This window comes from Giraffa tippelskirchi, chromosome 6 (genome assembly GCF_054371585.1).
Source record: "Giraffa tippelskirchi isolate mGirTip1 chromosome 6, T2T-mGirTip1v1.2.pri, whole genome shotgun sequence".
NCBI lineage: Eukaryota > Metazoa > Chordata > Mammalia > Artiodactyla > Giraffidae > Giraffa > Giraffa tippelskirchi.
Window position 1 is genome coordinate 82,885,725 of NC_137280.1, and position 19,935 is coordinate 82,905,659.

General features: G+C 51.0%; 1 protein-coding gene and 1 non-coding gene across 3 annotated transcripts in view; one reads left to right on the top strand and one right to left on the bottom strand.

Annotated features, from left to right (window-relative positions):
• The window catches only part of SLC25A42 (solute carrier family 25 member 42), a 41,814-nt gene extending 22,548 nt beyond the window's left edge, over nt 1-19,266 (bottom strand). For both annotated transcript variants that reach the window (XM_081496176.1, XM_081496177.1), the window contains exon 1: nt 19,205-19,266. The gene's annotated coding sequence lies outside the window, so the exon portion shown is untranslated. The remainder of the gene's footprint in view (nt 1-19,204) is intronic.
• TRNAW-CCA (transfer RNA tryptophan (anticodon CCA)) lies at nt 5,141-5,213 on the top strand. Its single transcript has one exon. It is a non-coding gene; the product is annotated as a tRNA-Trp (tRNA).
• Nucleotides 19,267-19,935: the final 669 nt, after the last annotated feature.

Here is a 19,935-nt window from a genome sequence, read left to right on the forward strand (position 1 = left end):
CTGGGAAGCCCGAGAATAACAATGGGTGACTATAATATGTCAATTATACCTCAATAAAAAATGCAAAACCCCACCCCCATTAATAGATATGAACTAGTATACATAAGGCAATGGCACCCCACTCCAGTACTCTTGCCTGGAAAATCCCATGAACGGAGGAGCCTGGCGGGCTGCAGTCCATGGGGTCACTGAGTCGGACACGACTGAGCGACTCCACTTTCACTTTCACTTTCATGCCCTGGAGAAGGAAATGGCAACCCACTCCAGTACTCTTGCCTGGAGAATCCCAGGGACGGGGGAGCCTGGTGGGCTGCCGTCTATGGGGTCGCACAGAGTCGGACACGACTGACGCGACTTAGCAGCAGCAGCAGCAGCAGCAGTATACATAAAACAGATAAGCAATAAGGATTTACTGTACCGCTTTGGGAATTATATTCAATAGCTTGTGATATCCTATGATGGAATATAATCAGAAAAATATATATAACTGAATCACTAAGCTGTACATCTGAAACTAACATGATATTGTAAATCAGCTATACCTCAAAAAAAAAAGTTCTCAGGAACACAACAACACAAAAAACAAAATCCCAAAATCTTCAGGTAAGAGAGACAGAATGTATAGAGGAACAACAGCCAGATCATGCATGATGGTAGGACTCTGACCCATGACCTCTGCAATAAGCAGCCAGGGAAGCAAACCATAATGACTCCAGCAACTGGCCCAAAACAGCTGGAGTTTGGTGACTGCAGCTTCCCTAATTTTTGTTTCTGCTTCCAACTTAGGACAATCCAAAAAAAAAAAATAGTATGCCTCCCTAACCATTTGTGGAAGGCAACTGCTATTGGCAGCCATCCCCTCACTCCACTTGCTCTTGCCAAGTGGCTCCAACAGGCACACCTGAACCTTCTCTTCTCCACCATAAAGCTCTCTCCCCCGCCTGTCTGAGTCTCTGCCAAATGCAGTGGTGGCAGCTGACCCCCTTTTTCTAGCAAGCCTCTGCTGTTTTCACTGAAGCGGCCTTTGTTTATTTCCACAGGTAACTGCGTAAAGAGGAGAGAAGAGACAGCTCTTCCTTACAGCAGAATTTCAACTAATATACATATAAGGAATGATGGACACAGAAAATCACCAACAGACAAATGTCGGTGTTCACTATTGCTGTCAAAAACCGCGAATGGGACTCCCCTGGTGGTCTGGAGGTTAAGAACCTGCTTGCCAATGCAGGGGACATGATTCAATCCCTGCTCCTGGAAGAGTCCACTTGCTGAGGGGCATCTGGGCCCATGTGCCACCGCTACTGAAGCCCGAAAACCCCGGAGCCCGTGCTCGGCAACTAGAGAAGCCCCTGCGATAAGCCTGCACAGCACAAGAGAGTAGCCTCCCGCTTGCTGCACTAAAGAAAGCCTATACACAGCAGTGAAGACCAGCACAGCCAAAAATAAATAGATAATTCATTAACTTAGAGAAACTTTACAAAAAAGAACTATGGGTGGACCGATACTAAAGGGAGAGAGTGAAAATACAATGAGAAGGGGGATACCTGTGTGGTCTCCAAGCAGCTCTCCACAAAACACTTAATCTCTCTGGGCAGAGCAAGCTGGCAGACCCCATGTTGACCAAGTGATCAAGGTCAACCACTGAGGACAGGACACAGAGACAGCTCGCACACTGGATATAATACAATGGGAAGGACACAACGTCACTTCTGTGGGGTTTCTGCCAGAGACACACAATCCCTGATCTGATCCTGAGGAAACATCGGACAAGCCACGCCGAGGCACACTCTGCAAACAGCTGAGCAGTTCTCAGCATGAAGGTCATGGACCACAAGGGAAGGCTGAGGAACCATCACATCCCAGATCGAAGGTGACTAAGGAGACACGAGGACTAAAGGCAACATACGAGCCTGGACCAGAGAAAGAACCTAAGGGGGAAAGCTGATAACATGAGGTTTCAGTCTGGAGATGAGATCCTAGTGTCGCATCGACATTTAGTTTCTGGTTCAGATAACCGTTATCATGTGAGATGCTAACCACAGAAGCCACTGGGCGAAAGGTATCAGGAACTCTCAGCTATTTTTGTCATTTTTCTGTGAGTCTAAAGTTATTTCAAAATACACAGCTTTAAACAAAAAAAAGAAGTTATGAGAAAACCAGGAGCTTCTGGGATTGCCAAAGTTTTCAGAGAAACACATGTCAGATGCCTGTGACTACAGGGCGGCTGGCAGAGTGACCTGGCTCCTCCCTGCCCAGCGGGTGCCTTGAGCCAGTGTCTCCGAGTTCTGTGTGGGGAAGGTTCTAGCAGTCATGGCCCCACAGGAGGGATTAGTGTTGCCTGGCTTGAAGGGAGACCCGCGTCCTTCCTGACCCTGGTCTCTCCTCAGGCCAAGGCCTTCCCCTCTGCCTCTGGCTCTGCATGTGGGGGTGAGGATGGGGTGAAGGGTAATACTGACACGATGGAACAATGGCAGCTGTTGTTTATTAAACCCCTCTGCCCCTGTGTTCTCTGTCCAGCCTTAACCAATGCCCATGGGTGCCGCTTTACAGATGGCGAAGCTGAGGCAGCATGCGTCCTTGCTGGAGGTCATCACGGTGATAATCATCATAGCTGATGACTGGGGCGGTCTCGGTCACTGTCTTATCTCCCCGCTTTGTGGATGGATGTGGAGCAGTTGGGCCAGACCAAGAGCAGAAGCAACATCCAGCCTTGACACGGGACTCCAGAGCCACAGCTGAGTCCGTCTCCACAGAGCCCGGCTCCTCGGTGGCCTGAATATCATTTCATCCTGAATGCTTCTTCCGGAGAAGCATGTGCCCCTTAATAAAGATTTTGTTTAACCCGAAGGAACAGTAGTGCAGGGGAGGCAGCAGTAAGAGTTTGGCTGCATTCAGACAGCACCTGAGACAACTCTCAAAGCCACGCAGAACTTGAAGCCAAAGGGCAGGGACCCCTGAGATCTGAGGGGGCTGGGTCACCGGAGGCCAAGATCAGCAAGTTCCTGAGATGTGAGCCTGGAAGAGGCAGCCAAGGGGCCAGCTGAGCGGTCAGCGGGGACAGAAGTCAGCAATGGAGACCCTGGGTAACCAGTCCCTGGTAGGGACTCACCAAAGGCCGCAGGGTAGAAGGAAGGTGTTGGCAGAAACCCTGGAGGGACGGAGGCCTGGTGTCTGGAAGACTGAGAACTTTCAGTCTTGAACTTGGAAGAAGGTGGCCCCAGTCTCTGGCTTCCTCAAGCCAGGAAAAAGCCAGCGGAAATACTGGGGAAAGATGATACCCTGGACCTTGCGGGATTTAAAAAATCTCATATCTTGGGCCCGACCTGAGAAAATGAGGCATGAGGGGAGACCAGATGAAAAGAGCAGAACCAGCCCACAGGCGGGCTGGGCAGACGCCATGTTGGAAAGTGCCGACAGGCCAGTCAACAGGGAGGGGCTCGAGCTGCTTCAAGCTCCAGTTGCCCCTTCTTCTGAATGGAGGGCCTCGTGTGGACCACTCCCTGCACGGAGGTGACTTAGGGGCAGCGGGCAGCGTCACATGGCAGTACCTGATAAAATAAAGGAGCAGGGGCCTCTTGAGACCCCCAAGTGTCACGGTCCACAGACCTGAGAAGGGTGACCATGCAAAGGGAGCCTGGGCTGACCCAGTCAGTGAGACCTTTACTGCTCTTGTTCTACTATAACTGTCAACTGAACTCCTGGCTTTCTTTGGTTTCTTTTGGTTTCTTCAGTTTCCCCGAATCTCCCTTTTCTGCCTCTGTATCTCATCCATGAGCTTGAGGCCTTCCTAGTCCTGCAGGATAACTCCCCTCACCCCCAGTCTGGGTTTGTCCGACGTGTTTTCTCACCATTAGACTGGGTTGTGGGGTTCTAGGAGGGGGCCCTCTCTCAAACATTATACCAGGGGACCCTGAGGGCACAGATTTACTCCAGGGGAGATGAACCTGGGCTTCTTGGTTAAAGTGGGGTCTGCCAGGTGTCCCCCTGTCTAGTGATCCTTTTCCCCTTTCTAGACTCTTCTCTTTGGAACCAGTCCACCATGGGCAAGAGGTGGGGTGGAAGAGGGAAGTTAAGCAAGAGATTGAGAGGCGAGGATATATACATACACAACTCAGAATTCTTCCAGAACAGCGGCCTCCCCACCTCCCTTATTTATTTGCATGCTAAATTGTTTCAGTTGTGTCCAACTCTTTGTGACCCCATGGCTCCTCTGTCCATGGGATTCTGCAGGCAAGAATACTGGAGTGGGTTGCCATTTCCTTCTTCAGGGGATCTTTCTGACCCAGGGATTGAATCTGAGTCTCTTTTGTCTCCTGCACTGGCAGGTGGGTTCTTTACCACTAGCACCACCTAGGAAGCCAGTGTTTATTTACTTATTCAGCCATTTATTCAGATCAGTTTACACTGTGGGTTAAACCAGTGCTCTGTTACTTATGTACTGCTTCAATCTTCCAGCACTGGCCGTGCAGACTGAGCTGTTTTCCATCCACTGGAGTAGAGGGGCAGGTCTGGGGAGGGAGAGGGGATGGAGACCCTGAGGATGATGAAACAGTGGTCCAAAAGATTCCAGCAGCTGCAGGAGTCAAAACTGGGAGTGCGCAAGGAACAAACAACAGTGTGTGCCTAGTGGCCTCAAACCTGACTGTACAGATAGATGCAGGTGAGAGGCAGGGCAGGGTGCCTGCTCCTGTCTGAGGCCAAGCGCCGCTGCTCTGCAGACAACCCTCTGAAGGCTACCCAGCCACCCCCTGCCCCCAGCACCTGGGCAGTGGGAACTGAGGGGAATTCACTACTTCGCTCTGGGTAAGAGGACCTCAGACAGGGGCAGTGGGCCAGGGTGGGAGGCTTGTGAGCAGGGACCAAATGGCCTGGAACCCTCTTGTCCTGACATTTGGGATAATGGTCCTGGAAAACGGAGCCATAAGGACCACTCTGGTCCAATATTTAAAGGGCTATGGTAAGCTGAATGATGGCCGCTAAAGACATCTGTCCTAACCCCCTGGGACCTGTGGATGTCACCTTACATGGCAAAAGGAAGTTTGCAGGTGTGATCAAGTTAAGGATCTTGGGATAGAAAAACTGTCTTGGAGTATCAGGATGGTCCCAATGTCATCACAAGTCCTTAAGAGAGAAAGGTACTTCCCTGGTAGTCCAGTGGTTAAGACTTCATGCTCCCAATGCAGGAGGCCTGGGTTCAATCCCCGGTCAGGGAACCTGATCCCACATGCTGCAACTAGGAGCCCACACATAGCAAAGAATATGCTGCGTGTCACAGCTGAGACCCGGTGCTGCCAAAGAAATGGAGAAAAAGAGAGAGAGGAGGGGGCAGGGAGGTCAGAGAAGGAGAGGTGATGATGGAGACAGAGCTCAGAAAGATCTGAAGATGCTACCCTGGCTTTGAAGGCGGTAGAAGGGGCCATTGTCAGGAGTACACGTATGGCCTAAGGATCCTAAGCCTGTGTGGCTTTCAGTCTCTGTGTGTGGCAGTGTGTTACTGCAGCCATGAGAAACTGACACGGACTGTCACAAGATGCTGGGGCAGTGGCCCTGGGGGACAGTGCACAGAGTCACAGGAGACCGATTCCAGGTCAGCAGATGACGGTGAGAGAACCACAATGGCCAGCACTGCTCGCAGCCCAGTGGCTGCCCCAGGGAGGCTGGGCTTGCACGTGGTGTTAGGTGCCCAGAGCCTCCTCGTGCCAGGCCCTACTGGGCCCTGAGGGCATGGCAGCAAACTGGCATGTGCCCTCATGCAGAAACAAGCAAGACAGTTCAGGGAGCTGAACCATCCCACCCTAGGAAGGAAGGGAACAGGGAGATGGGGACCCAGATTCAAGACTGGGTGGCCAAGCTGGCCTCCTGAGGGGGGTGTTGGAGCTGACGCTGGAATAAACGGGGTTGGGGGTAGAGGGGTTGGCAGGAGCTGCATTCCAACAGTGAGACAGGGTGTGCAAAAGGCCTCTGGGCAGGAATGAGTCAGCCAGAGGGAGAGAAGAGACGGTGCATCTGGACAGGCAGTGAGGAAGCTGGGGATAGGCTAAAGAGGCCTAGAGAGGCTGCCCGTGGGCTCACTCAGGCAGGACAGGGTCCGACGGATGGAAGCTGAGGGAGACCCAGGAACCTGCCCACGTCCTCTCTGAGACCCCCGAGTGGTGGGCTTGTTTTCTGGGACGAGGCGGCCTGGGAGGGGCCAATGTGGGGGAAAGGAGGCCAGCAGGGCAGCTGGCCCTTGTTTCAAGGGCTCCACCCTTGGCAGATTCTTGCCCACCCCTGACCCTGAGCTTCCCAATTGAGAAGAGATTGCCAAGACTTCTGGTACTATCTTGTGGTCCCATTACAGCATTGGGGAGGATATGAGGGCAAAACATATAATGCATCTAAGTTTAATTAAAAAATAGACCCAGTGGGGGACTTCCCTGCTGATCTAGTGGTTAAGAATCAGCTTTTCAATGGAGGGGACACAGGTTTGATGCCTGGTCTGGGAACTAAGATTCCACATGCCGAGAGGCAACTAAGCCCATGCGCTCTAACTACTGAGCCCGCAGGCCACAACTAAGACCCAATGGGGACAAATAAATAAATATTAAAAAAAAAACAAACCCAGTGGATTTGCACTAGAAATCACCTAGTGTCAGTCCTGTCTGGGGGTGCTGCTTCCTCTCTCCTGCTCCCCCCACCACCCTCTGCCTCGCCACTCACCCTGACCACCAGGCTGTTTGCAATGGTTACTCCTGCGGTTCCTTCCAGGTTTGGTGCTCGGCCTCCCCTCTGTCACCTGTCAGGGAAGTATAACTGGGAAGGGAGAGTCATGGGTCCAAAGCTGGCTCCACCCCTTGCCAGGTGCATGCCCTTGGGCAGTGCCCTAATTTCTGGGGGCCTGGGCTCTCTGACCTGTGAGCTGGGCTTGGCCAAGCCTGGGGTGAGCGAGCCAGAATGCAGAGAACCAAGTTCCCCCAATTTCATCCTGCTGAGGTCTGCCCGAACTTGCCTGAAGGACCTAGAATCCTCATGTTCCAGAATGTGCGATAGGGCTGTCACTGTGGAAATCAGTCTGGAGGCTCCCCAGCTACATGAACACAGAGTTACATGTGACCCCAAGATTCTACTCCCACTCTGAAGAACTGAAAACAGATGTTCAAGCAAATCCTTTCACACCGTGTTCAGAGCAGCACTAGTTGCAATCGCTAAATTATTATTACTCAGCCATAAAAAGGACTGAATTCCTCTTGGGGAAAAAAAAGAATGAAGCACTGACATGTGCTACAACATGGATGAACCTTAAAAACCTATGTCAAGAGCAAGAGGGCAGACACAAAGGGCCACATGTTATGAGACTCCACATATATATATGAAGTGTCCACGGCATGCAGATCCACAGACCCAGAAAGCAGAGTGGCAGCTGTCAGAGGCTGCGGGAAAGGGAACAGGCTTCCTTTGCAGGGGGTAAAGAGGTTCTTTTGAAGTTGTAGTAGCACAACACTGTGACTGCACTGCATGCCACTGAACTGTGTAGAATGGGAGAATTCCCTATTGGTCCAGTGGTTAGGACTCTGAAATTCCACTGCAGGAGGCATGGGTTCAATCCCTGGTCAGGGAGCTAAGAGCCTGCATGCTGTGAGGAACAGCCAAAAAACAAAAGGTAAAATGGTAAATTTTAAGTTATGTGTCTTTTACACACACAAAAGACCCAGCTTCTGATACTTCCCCGGTGGCACAGTGGATAAGAATCTGCCTGCCAATGCAAGGGACACAGGTTCAGTTCCTGGTCCAGGAAGATCCCACATGCTGCGGAGCAGATAAGCCTGTGTGCCTAGAGCCTGTGCTCTGCAGCAAGACACCCCAATGAGAAGCTTGCACATTCTGACGAAGAGTAGCCCCCATCCACTGCAACTACAGAAAGCCCGCACACAGCAATGAAGACTCAGTGTAGCCAAAAATAAATAAATAAAATTAAAAACAACACAGTTAAAAAAAAAAAAAGCAGCCCCCCCTCCCCCCACTCCACCTGCCCTGGGAGGCCCTTCTCTGATCCATCTGAGAAGCACTTCCAGTGGCCTTTCCAGGGTGGTAGGAGCCTGGTCACACTTCAGGCCTCCCTTTCCTCACCAACCCTCTTCTCCCCTCAGTTCAGTCGCTCAGTCGTGTCTGACTCTTTGTGACCCCATGGACTGCAGCACGCCAGGCCTCCCTGTCCATCACCAACTCCTGGAGCTTGCTCAAACTCATGTCCATCGAGTTGGTGATGACATCCAACCATCTCAACCTCTGTCATTCCCTTCTCCTCCTGCCTTCAATATTTCCCAGCATCAGGGTCTTTTCTAATGAGTCAGCTCTTTGCATCAGGTGGCCAAAGTATTGGAGCTTCAGCTTCAGCATCAGTCCTTCCAATAAATGTTTAGGATTCATTTCCTTTAGGATTGACTGGTTTGATCTCCCTGCAGTCCAAGGGACTCTCAAGAGTCTTCTCTAACACCTCAGCTCAAAAGCATCAATTCTTCGGCGCTCAGCTTTCTTTATGGTCCAACTCTCACATCCATACATGACTACTGGAAAAACCATAGCTTTGACTAGACGGACCTTTGTCAGCAAAGTAACGTCTCTGCTTCTTAATATGCTGTCTAGGTTGGTCATAGCTTTTCTTCCAAGGAGCAAGTGTCCTTTAATCTCATGGCTGCAGCCACCATTGGCAATGATTTTGGAGCCCCCCAAAAATAAGGTCTGTCACTGTTTCGATTGTTCCCTTAACTATTTGCCATTAAGTGTTCGGACCGGATGCCACGCTTAGTTTTTTGCATGTTGAGTTTTAAGCCAGCTTTTTCACACTCCTCTTTCACTTTCATCAAGAGGCTCTTTAGTTCTTCTTCACTTTCTGCCATAAGGGTGGTGTCATCTGCATATCTGAGGTTATTGATATTTCTACCAGCAATCTTGATTCCAGCTTGTGCTTCTTCCAGCCCAGGGTTTCTCATGATGTACTCTGCATATAAGTTAAATAAGAAGGGTGACAATACACAGTCTTGACGTACTCCTTTCCCAATTTGGAAACAGGCATTGTCCCATGTCTGGTTCTGACTGTTGCTTCTTGACCTGCATACAGATTTCTCAGGAGGCAGGTAAGGTGGTCTGGTATTCCCATCTCTTTAAGAATTTTCCACAGTTTTTTGTGATCCTCCCCTCCCCTACTAGGTTACTTTGAGTCAGATTAACTGGGTGGTTGCCATGTACATGTTCTGGGGAGGCAGCACCATGGAGAGGGTCGGGAATGGCCACCCACTCCAGTATTCTTGCCTGGAGAATCCCTTGGACAGAGGAGCCTGGTGGGCTACAGTCCACAGGGTCACAAAGAATCAAACACAACTGAAGAGACTTAGCATGGACACAGGGGCTGGGGGAGGGGATAGGGCAGTTAGTGTCTAATGGGGACAGAGTTTCAGTTTGGGAAGGTGGAAAAGTTCTAGAGATGGATGGTGGTTACGGTTGCACAACAGTGTGAATGTACTTAATGCTACTGAACTGTACACTAAAAAAATGTTAAGATGGTATATTTAATGTTGTGTGTGTATGAATGCTCAGTCGTGTCCGACTCTTTGTGACCCCATGGACTGTAGCCTGCAAGGTTCCTCTGTTCATGGAATTTTCCAGGCAAGAATACTAGAGAGGGTTGCTATTTCCTCCTCCAGCAGATCTTTCTGACCCAGGAATTGAACCAGCATCTCCTGCATTGGTGGGAGGATTACCACTGAGCAACCTGGGAAGCCATATTTTATGCTGTATATATCTTAACACAATTAAACAAGAAATTCAAGCATAGACAGAATGCATCAGTGATGTTAGGATCAGATGGGGTTACCTTTGGCGGGTAAGACAAGAAAGGGGTGTGGAGAGGCCAGCTGGGGGGCTTGAAATGCTTTGTATCTTGATCAGGTTTCACGTGTGAATGGACATAATAATTCCTGAGCTGTACATTTATGGGTTATTCACTCTACTATGTGTAAATTACAGTGCAATAAAAAACTTTAAAACCATAAAACAAAACAGAAACCTTCTTGGCCCCTCCCAGGCCAACTGAGTCTGAGCTTGAGAGTCATGTTCCTAACTCCCAGGGTGCTCTGATGGCATCTGGGGTGTGGGGGTGACATGCACTGCTCACTACTGCTCACTCCCCTCCCCACGTGCAGAGGATATACTCAGATGACTTTGACAATAACTGACAGTCTGGAGGAGATGCTTAAGCTCCTGGAAGGTGGGCCACACACGCAGTGGACGACCAGCCCTCTTCAGGAGACTGCATCCTGGTAGCCACCCACTCCACCCTCTATCTCCTTGGAGAAGGGGACGTTGACCCTCCCCTTGACCCCAGGGCAGCCCGGGTGACCCTGCTCAGGTCATGAGAGCTCACCCTCCCAGGTTTGGGGTGCTGGACCCAAAACTGAGACTTTTGAGGGAGCCCCCTGTGCTAGATTAGTCCTTTTTCCCCAGGGTGGGGAAGTTGGCCAAGGGCAGTCAACACAGAGTGAAGGTCAGGAGGGGGAGGCAGACACCAGCAGACTTGGGGTGTCCTGGGACCCAGCAGGCTGAAAGAACCTGGAAGGTACAGAAGTACCTGGACTTTTTCTCCCTGGAGCCCACAAAGCCCCTTTTCAGTTCAGCCAGCTTGGGATGGGTTTTTTTTCCAAATAACAAGTGTTCATTGGGACTTCCCCGGTGGGTCCAGTGGCTAAGACTCCATACTCCCAATGCAGGGGGCCTGAATTCAACCTCTGCTCAGGGAACTAGATCCCGCATGCCACAAATAAAGACCCCACAAGCCACAACTAAGACCTAGCACAGCCAAATAAATACTTTTTAAAAGGCAAAAAACCCAAGTGTTTATCTTTTCACATGCTATTTCTATACCACTCATTAAACACAAATGAAAGTGAAGTGGGAATGGGGGCAGGGGATGCCATGAAGCAATATAACTTACTGAACAGCACTATCTAAGAAACATGAACCTCCGACTTCCCTGGTGGTCCAGTGGTCAAGGATACGCCTGCCAAAGCAGGGGACACAGGTTCGATCCCTAGTCTGGGAAGATTCCACGTGCCTTGGGGCAACTAAACCCTTGAGCTGCAACTACTGAGCCCACAAGGGAAGCCATTGCGATGAGAAGCCCGTGTAGCACAGCCAGAAAGCAGCCCCGATGGTGGAGCCAGAGAAAGCCCGCCTGCAGCAGTGATGCACCTGTGCATTGCGACTGTGACCCTCACAGCCAGAAGAGATAACTAAATTCGTCAACAAGTAAGAGAAGCACAAGCATGGGGTCACAGGGTCTTAGATGGCCCACCCTATGGGCACCACACTGCAGCCTCTCCATGTCCGAGGCCGTCCTTACACACACTCACGGACACACACACAGGCAGCTCCCTGCCCAGGGCCACCAGGTGTGCCCGTGTGTGGCAGGGTCACCCACAGCTGGGCGCTCCACCTGCAGGATGAGGTGTTTATACAAACAGGAGGGCAGTTTCTCGGGAGATGGAGTCCACAAGCAGCCATGGAACAGATCCCGTAATCTCTTAGTAAAGGGAAGCCTATTAACATCCTATCTGCCTGTTGATAAAGGCTGTTTTCTTTTCCAGTTAATGGGCCTAAGTGAGGGGAAGCATCTTACATAATGGCCTTTCCCTGTTAACTCCGACCCAGCTGGCCGCTGCATGCTTCTCCCTGCTGCACGTTCTCTCAGGTGCATGTATTTCAGACCAACTCCGGTCACTGCAACCCTGTGCTGCTGTTGCTACAGGTCAGACACCCATGTCCTGAAAGATCCAGGACGTTCTATGGGCAATCACTGTCCTTGGTCCTTGCAGACAGTGCTGCCAACGCCTGTGGTCAACGGTGTGTGAAGTGACCTCAAACAAACTGGGGCACTTAATGGTCTTCATGCTCCTCTGCTAAGAGGGTGCACTTGTGTAACACATTTACCCCAAAGCTTTGTGTTCCTGACACACGGAGCCCAGCACAGGGCTACTCAATTATTTACTGGATGAGTGAATTGATTTCACTTTGGCCATGTTCTCCATCCTACTCCTTATGCCTGGCAAACTCCTCTGCATCCTTCAAAGCCCATCCTAAATATCCTGGTCTCACCTTCCCAAGGTTAGCTGCTCTGCCCTGTACTGAGCTCTTCCCTGTACTGAGCACTCTGTGGTTCTCTGCTGTGCTGGGAGGGGCTGTTTTCCACTCCCCTTCCCCACTAGCCTGGGGACCCTGGAAGGCAAGGGCCTGGGTCACACTAAGTGTCAATGCCTAGCAAAAAGCCAGAGGTGTATACCTGAAGACACTGTGAAGACAGTATTTTCGCTGTGTCTTCCTGCCCTTCAGGCATCACGCACCAGCAGCATGAATGCACCTCTGCCTTATTCCCCAGGTGGGAGCATGCCCAGGCTCCTTGCCATGCTGAACTGGTGTTGTGGGAAGATGGAGTCTAGTGTGTGACCTTGGACATGTTACTAAACCTCCTTGGCCTTGTTTTCCTCCTCTGTCACTATCTTCTGAGGCTGGGGCCACCCAAGCAGGTCTCTGGGGTATCAGCTCCCTAATGAGGAGTCAGACCGGGGCTAATGTCACCCGGTTCTACTGAGCAGGCCTCCCCAACTCCCATGCCTCACCATGTACCCACACACTTTCATGCTGGGGGACTGAGCATCAGTCTGTGGCATCCAGCCTTCGACTCTGTCTCCTGCAGTTTTGTCTCCTCAAAGTGTTAAAATCTGCAGAGTGGTGCTCCACTATCCATTAAATGATGGCAGTTTAGGAAGCTCCTGCTCTCCACCAAGCCCTCGGCCATGCTACCACCACTGCTGCTCACAGTCAGCAGGGCAACCTCCAACTCTGACATTCAGGGCTGGTCAACATTTGGCTCTGACTGATGAAAGAGGCTCCCTGGGGGACTTCCTTGGTGGTCTAGTGGTTAAGACTCTAAGCTTCCACTCTTCCACCGCAGTGGGAAAGGGTTCAGTCCCTGGTGGGGAACTATGATCCCACATGCCATGTGGTGGGGCCAAAAAAACGGGGCTCATAGGCCCCAAACTGTTCTTCAAGGCCTGGCTCTTATGCACCTCATCACTAATGGGAGGCTAGACCAGTCACTGGCTAAGGTGTGACCAGCAAGGCTATAAGCCATATACTCCACCCCATCCCCTCCCTTCTCATGGTTGCAGAGACCTGCCCAAAGTAGGGGAGGGGAGGGCAGTGTTTCATCTAAACCCCGAGGAGCACCTGTCCCAGAATCTCTGGTGACATTCGTGCAGGACTCTTGCCCTGAGACATAAATCAGAGTCACTTGAGTGTGACCTAGGAATCAGCCCTTTAGACAGGGTGAGGGTGAGATTAGCTGTGTTGACACTGTAGACTGGGCAGGTCATGGGTCAGTGTGGCTAATTAATACCTAATGAAATGTACATATTGACTTTTTCAACTCATACCATGGCAAAGGTATACCACTCGGAGACAGAGCAATGGCTCTGACATCCGTTCGGAGCTCTGTCCTGGCACATTTCCATCTTGGAAGTCTCGAAACCATTCACAAGGCAGGTCTTCCATTCTGGTCCTCATCTCATAGTCGGGGAGGTACAGGTGGTCAGAGGTTCTAAGCTTGGGTCTGCTGATCTGGCCTGTCCACAGTGGCCTGAAGACCCTCTCCTGTGTCTCTTATCAGTACCACGGACCAGGTCCTTCAACCCAATCCCCTCTCAGGACTCCCTCATATTCCTTGACCCAGCCTTCTCTTGGGTCCTGCCATATAAGGGCTTGTTTGTTTCCTCTGCTCATAATTCTTTGTCACCTAGCTAACTCCTTGCTGGCTCTCAGGTCCCTGGGAGACCCTGAATCAGCACTCTCAGCCTCTGCTCAGGACCCATCAAATACAGTGTCCCAATTCCTTGGGGGTAAGTCTGAACCACACCCATGTCCCATACCCTTCTGAGCTGGTGTTTTTGCCTCTCCCACACCTGTCCCTGACCCTGGCACACAGATATTTACAGATTATAGAAAAGCTGTGCTGTAAGGCTTCAGGTCTGTTCCACTCCTGGAAGCTGCGCTGGTGTGGCATTCCAGGACATTGTAGAAATATCTGATTCTAACAGTGGCAGGAAGCATAGTGCTATGGGTGACTCATTTTAAGGAGGACAGGACCTGGATTCAGGACAACCTAGGTCTGCCTTAGCTTTCCCACGTTTTCCCTATGTATCTTTGAACCAAAGTCCCCTGACTCCTTGGTCACCCTTCTGTAAAACTGGGATGATTCAGACCAAACTCCATAGGTAAGCACATGCCAAGGAGTGGCAAATAGCAAAATGAAGACATCCGTTCATGTGTCTGTCCTTGCTAGCACCGAGCAGACGCTCCCATCTTCCAGCAAGGAGGCAGGTGAGTGAGGGAGCCATGGGGACTGTGCACATGGGCCACCTGGAGGGCCTGGGAAGTGTGTTCCGACCCTGCCGGCCCTGCCTTGTCCGAAACAGCAGAGGCTGCTGGACAAGCAACTCCTTCAATCATGTCCTGGCAGGAATGCTGGCTCTGCAGCTGTAGGGGTTAAATGAGGTCTCCTGAAGTTCACGTCTACCCAGGACCTCAGGAAGTGACCTCATTTAGAATAGGGTCTTTCAGGTATAATTAGCTAAGGATATCAAGATGAGTCATCTTGGGTTTGGTGGACCCTAAATCCAACGATGGGTGTCCTTAAAGGAGGACACACATATGGGCAAGAAGGCCACATGAAGACAGGCGAAGGGACTTCCCTGGTGGTCCAGGGGCTAAGACTCTGCACTCCCAATGCGTGGGGCCCGGGTTCGATCTCTGGCTGGGGAACTAGATCCCACATGCCGAAACTAAAAGATTCCCTCATGCCCCAACTAAAGATTCTGCATGCCTTCACGAAGACCGCATATCCTGCGTGCCGCAAGTAGGACCCAGCACAGCCAAATAAATAAACATTAATTTTTTTTAATTAAAAAATAAATCTTCAGAAGACAGAGATGGAGATTGGGGTGATAGAGCTGCAAATTGAGGACTGCTGGCAGCCGTCAGAGGCAAGGAAAGTGTCTCCCTCAGGGTCCAGGTAGGACACAACCCTGCTGTCTTAGTTCTGGCTGCTGTGATAAAACACCGCAGGCTGGGTGGCTTGTAAACAGAAATATATTTCTTGTGGTTCTAGAGGCTGAGAAGTCTAAGGTCAGGGTGCCAGCAGATTTGGTGTCTGTTCAGATTCTCTTTCTGGTTCACAGAAGTCCACCTCTCTGCGTCCTCACAGAGCAGATGGGGCAGGAGAGTTCTCTTGGGCCTCTTTTAGAAGGCCATTAATCCCACTCGTGGGGGCTCCACTCTCATAACCGAATCATCTCCCTAAGCCCCACCTCCTAATACCATCACATGGGGGATTAAGTTTCAACATATGAATTTTAGGGGAGACACAAGCATTCAGTCCACAGCACCTGCCAATCCCTTGATTTTGGACTTCTGAACTCCACAACAGTGACAGAATAAACTTCCGTTGTCTCTTGCTGTCCAGTTTGGGGTTATCTGTTATGGCAGTTCCAGGAAACTAATAGAGCAGGAGTCTGAGCCTCCCAAGTGCATGCTGTGCCTCAGTAGTGACCTGCCCACGGCCCTGAGGTCACTGAACCTCTCTCTGTATCCCATAGGTTGCCCTGATGGTCAAGCTTCAACAGAAAACCTGGCTTCTCCTGATCTCTGTTGAGACCCTGTAACCTAAGCTCTCAGCTGCAGCAAAAGGTATTCAGTGAAGAAAACAAACATTGACAAGCATATTTTAAAAATAGCACAGGGACCAGGGAGGGGCCACTGGGGTAACATTCTACTTTTTAAACTGGGTGTTGGTTTCCTTATTCTTTCTACCTTCTTTCTTTTCATGTGCACATTATGTACTATTATTACTAAGAAGTAGTTCACATTTAAAATAGAAAATACAATGCATTTTTTAAAAGAGCTGGCTTACAAAACCCAAACAAGCTAATACCTCCAATCAACTCAATATTCCTCTAATGTCTAAGTGCCAAAAGAGAAGACTAAAATACGGGATGACAAATGTGAAAAGGCCTGCCCTTGGTCTGATGACGCCCTCCACCTGGCACCAATAGTGGGAAATCACTGACAACTCAAGAAAGTCTCAAGACAACTTCCCAAATAGATTTAACATCTGTGAGTTGTGTCAGCCTCATCTGTCACCTTCATTCTTTTGCTGGATCCAAGTGTAAAAAAAAAAAAAAAAGAAAACAACAGTCAATATCTCCAACCTCCCGTCTCCCGTCCTGGGACTCCAGGCTGTGCCTGCATCTTTTTCTAGAAAGTACCACCTCTCCCACAGCCAACCACCATAGTTTCCTTCAGAGCTCTGCAGAGGAGTGACTCAAATATTTTTTTGGACTGAACTTTAGACTCTCAAAGAGAAACAAATCTAATGTTTAATCAGCACCCGCTATGGGCAGGAACACCTCAGAGAGGGACGGATAGAAAGACTGGAGAGACCAGAGCTTGACAATAACCGCCCTTGCCGCCAGGGGAGGAAATGGGCATTCCAACTCCACAGCTGAGAATACTGATGACCACACAGCCTCCACGGAGGAACATTAACCATTTAGACGCACGTGTCCTTTGGCCTGGACACTCTTAGGAGGTTGCTGCAGTTGGATGTTAAACTCCATGAGGACAGAGAGGGTTTGAAGTGTCTGTGCTTGGCTGGAGCCCCACACACTTTTACTACCTATTTGCTCACGCAAGACTCAATCTATTCACTGCAGTTTGGTTTGTACAAGCAAAATATAAGGGACTTCCTTGGTGGTCCAGTGACTAAGATTCTGTGCTCCCAATGCAGGGGGCCTGGGTTTGATCTCTGGTCAGGGAAATAGATCCCACATGCCGCACCTAACACTGCACACAGCTGCAACTAAGACCTGGTGCAGCTAAATAAATAAATAATAAAAAAAATAAATATTTTATAAAAAAGCAACATATGAGAGACAATTTAAACAGCCATCAGTAAGCAACTGGTTATAAAGTCACCCACCCTTTTGATACAATTTGATACAAATTTACCAGTGGTTTAAAAGGGCCCCTTAGACCACCTCTAGAAGGGAACGTTGTTATATAGGAGAAACTATTAACAATGAGGCCCTCCAGAGGGGGATAGGGTGCAGGTATGGGGAGATCTGCCTGGTTTTTACTCTTGCTTCCTTTTGTACTGCTTGATTTTATTTATTTATTTTTACCATGTATATCAACTACCTTGTCAGTTTATTCATATCTTTGCATATGTATATATATATAAAATATATGCATGTACATACATACATATAAAATGTGTGCATGTGTATATGTGCACAACATCTACAGATACACACATATGCACACATTTTAAATGACTCTGAATTTGGACAGAAAATCCCAATGGCTTTAGAACAAGACCCTTCAGAACGTTCCAGCACCATCTTTGCAGGGAGAGACAGGGGGCGAGGGGTGGGTAGGTGTTAAGAAGTACTGTGCAAGCCTTACAGGAAATGGCACGTTATTGGTTTTTTAACAATAAAGTCACTAGCCTCCTTCCACACTGCACACTTGCAAATAACACTCCAGGGAACTTAAAAAGTTCCAGAAAAATCTTTATCCCCAGCACCAAGCCAGGCTACAGTTTTGTAGTTTATCTCTAAGTAGCTGAAACATTAGCCTCACTCTGAAGAGTGTTTCTTATTCTCTCAGTTTATCAGCATCAAGGGCCCAAGGAGCTCTCCCGGGTCAGCAAGGAGACTCAGTGTGAAAGAGCTGGAGCCAGAGTCCCAAAGTCTGGCAATCCCCGCCACCAGGCGACACTACTAGCTGGGCCGGAGGCACCCTAGGTGTTAAAGCCCAGCTGCAACAGTGCCCCGGCCCCACCAGCTCCTGGACTCTGAAACATGTGCTCAGAAAGCAACCAGGGGCCGCCCCTTCCAGCTCAGCCTTTCTGGACCCAGTCAAAGTCATGACTCCTGTGGAACAGCTGCAGGGAGCGTGGGGGTCCCCTCCCTACCAATCCCTCAGAAATAAACACAACAGATGGGCAAAAGTGGGGGAGGTCCACAGAGAAGGGTCAGCAGCAACGCTCAATTCCCCAGGAAGAGGTGGGCAATGCCACTCCGGTTCAAATCACTTTAGGTTTATTGCTGGTAAAATGGAGATAATTCTGGTTTGTCTGGCTGATAGGATTATGCTAAGCCCGGAAATCACTTAACAGACCATCATAAATGAAAAGATAACATCTGGGTGGGCTTTTTTTGGGGGGTGGTGGTGGAAGGTGCTGTGATCCTGAGATAGCAAGGCTTGGGTGAATGTTGGAAAACCTGGATTATAGAGTGGGCACAAACACAGGTGCATGTGGAAGAAAGTACAGGTGGGTGCAGACTGGGGGCGTTCAAGTCACAAGGGGCTGCCAGGGGCACTAGACAGGTGTGTACATGTGCAGGTGGAAGTACCTGAAGGCGCTGACCCAGATTACTTAAGATAGGGGCAGTGAGAGGGGCACAGCCTTGGGTGTGAGAAAAGCCAGTGAGGGAACAGGAACAAGTCTAGACGTGAGTGGGGAATGGTGAGTTTGGGGTCACAGGCTCAGGCGTCGGTGTGGAGGTGCAGGCCCAGGTGTGGTGGCGCGGGGGACGAGAGGAGGAGAGGAACGCCCTATGGTATAGGGGGCATCATCAGGGAAGGTCTCAGACGATGTACGAGGAGGGGTTCGTGAGTTTGGGGCGCGGTGTCAGTGTGTGAGTGGGAAGGAATATAAGTCGGGTCAGAAAGACAGATGCATGTAGGGGTGCAGAGTCAACTGTGCGAGACACCTGGTGGCATGGCCCCAGGGGTGTGGGGGATGTCAGCGAGGCGGACAGTCTCAGGTGTCTGACGGGAGATGTCAGCGAGAAGGGCTGTGGTATCAGGTATGTGTGGCTGTCGGCGAGGGACTCAGATACGGCTGTGGGGACCCCAAGGGGGCATCAGGTGCGGGGTGTGGGGGTCGGGAGGGGGGGCTTTAACCTCTCCCCGTCCCCGCGATGCTGCTGTCACGCCCCGCCTCGTCCGCCCCCGCCCCGGGCCCATGACAGGACTGTGCCTCGCCCTAGGTCGGCCCGACAGGCGCGGGCCCCCTCGACGCCTGCGCTGCCCCGCGCCCCCCGCGCCCCCTCACCGGCTGGGACGTGTCGCCACCGCCGCTGCCGCCGCCGCCTCCAGCCGCCACAGCCCCGCCCCGCGCACCCTCCGCGCGCGCCGCGGGAGGGGTCCAAGCCGTACTCCGATTGGCTGCGTGCTGGCCAACCATCCCTGGCGGCAGCGGATATTGGTGGACATGAAGCGGACGAGCAGCCGCTGAAGCCAATCACTGAGGGGTGGAGGCGGGACTATTGGGAAAGACAGCGGGGCCCCGGGTGGTCCAGCTGGGCGCGAGGTGCTAGGAGGCGAGGGCATGGAGGCGGGAGAATAGTGGAGCCGCGGAGGAAGACGGGCAGCCCTGATGGCCAATGGCTGGGGACCAAGGGCGGGGCTCCGAAGAAACCTGCGCGACTGGCGCTAGAGGAACTGAGGGCGTAGCCCGGAGGGTGACGGAGATTGGCTAAGAAGCAAAGACTGGCAAGGCCGGCGGCCAGTCGTAGGGGTCGTCGGCCGTGAGCCCTGGACAAGACTTGGAGCAAAGGAACGTGCAGAATTTGTCCCTGAACGCTGTGGCCAGAGGTGGCCTCGAGCGTCCCACGCAGGGTCTCCTGAGGCTGTGGCAAAGTCAGACCCTCTGGCCGCGCAGTGCAGAAGCAAGACCTCCAACTTAGGCCGTGAACTTGGCCATCACGGCCGAAGGACTCGTGAATAATTCAATTCCTTACTACCCACTATTCCGCTGCAGATGATACAGAGAGGACAGAGACT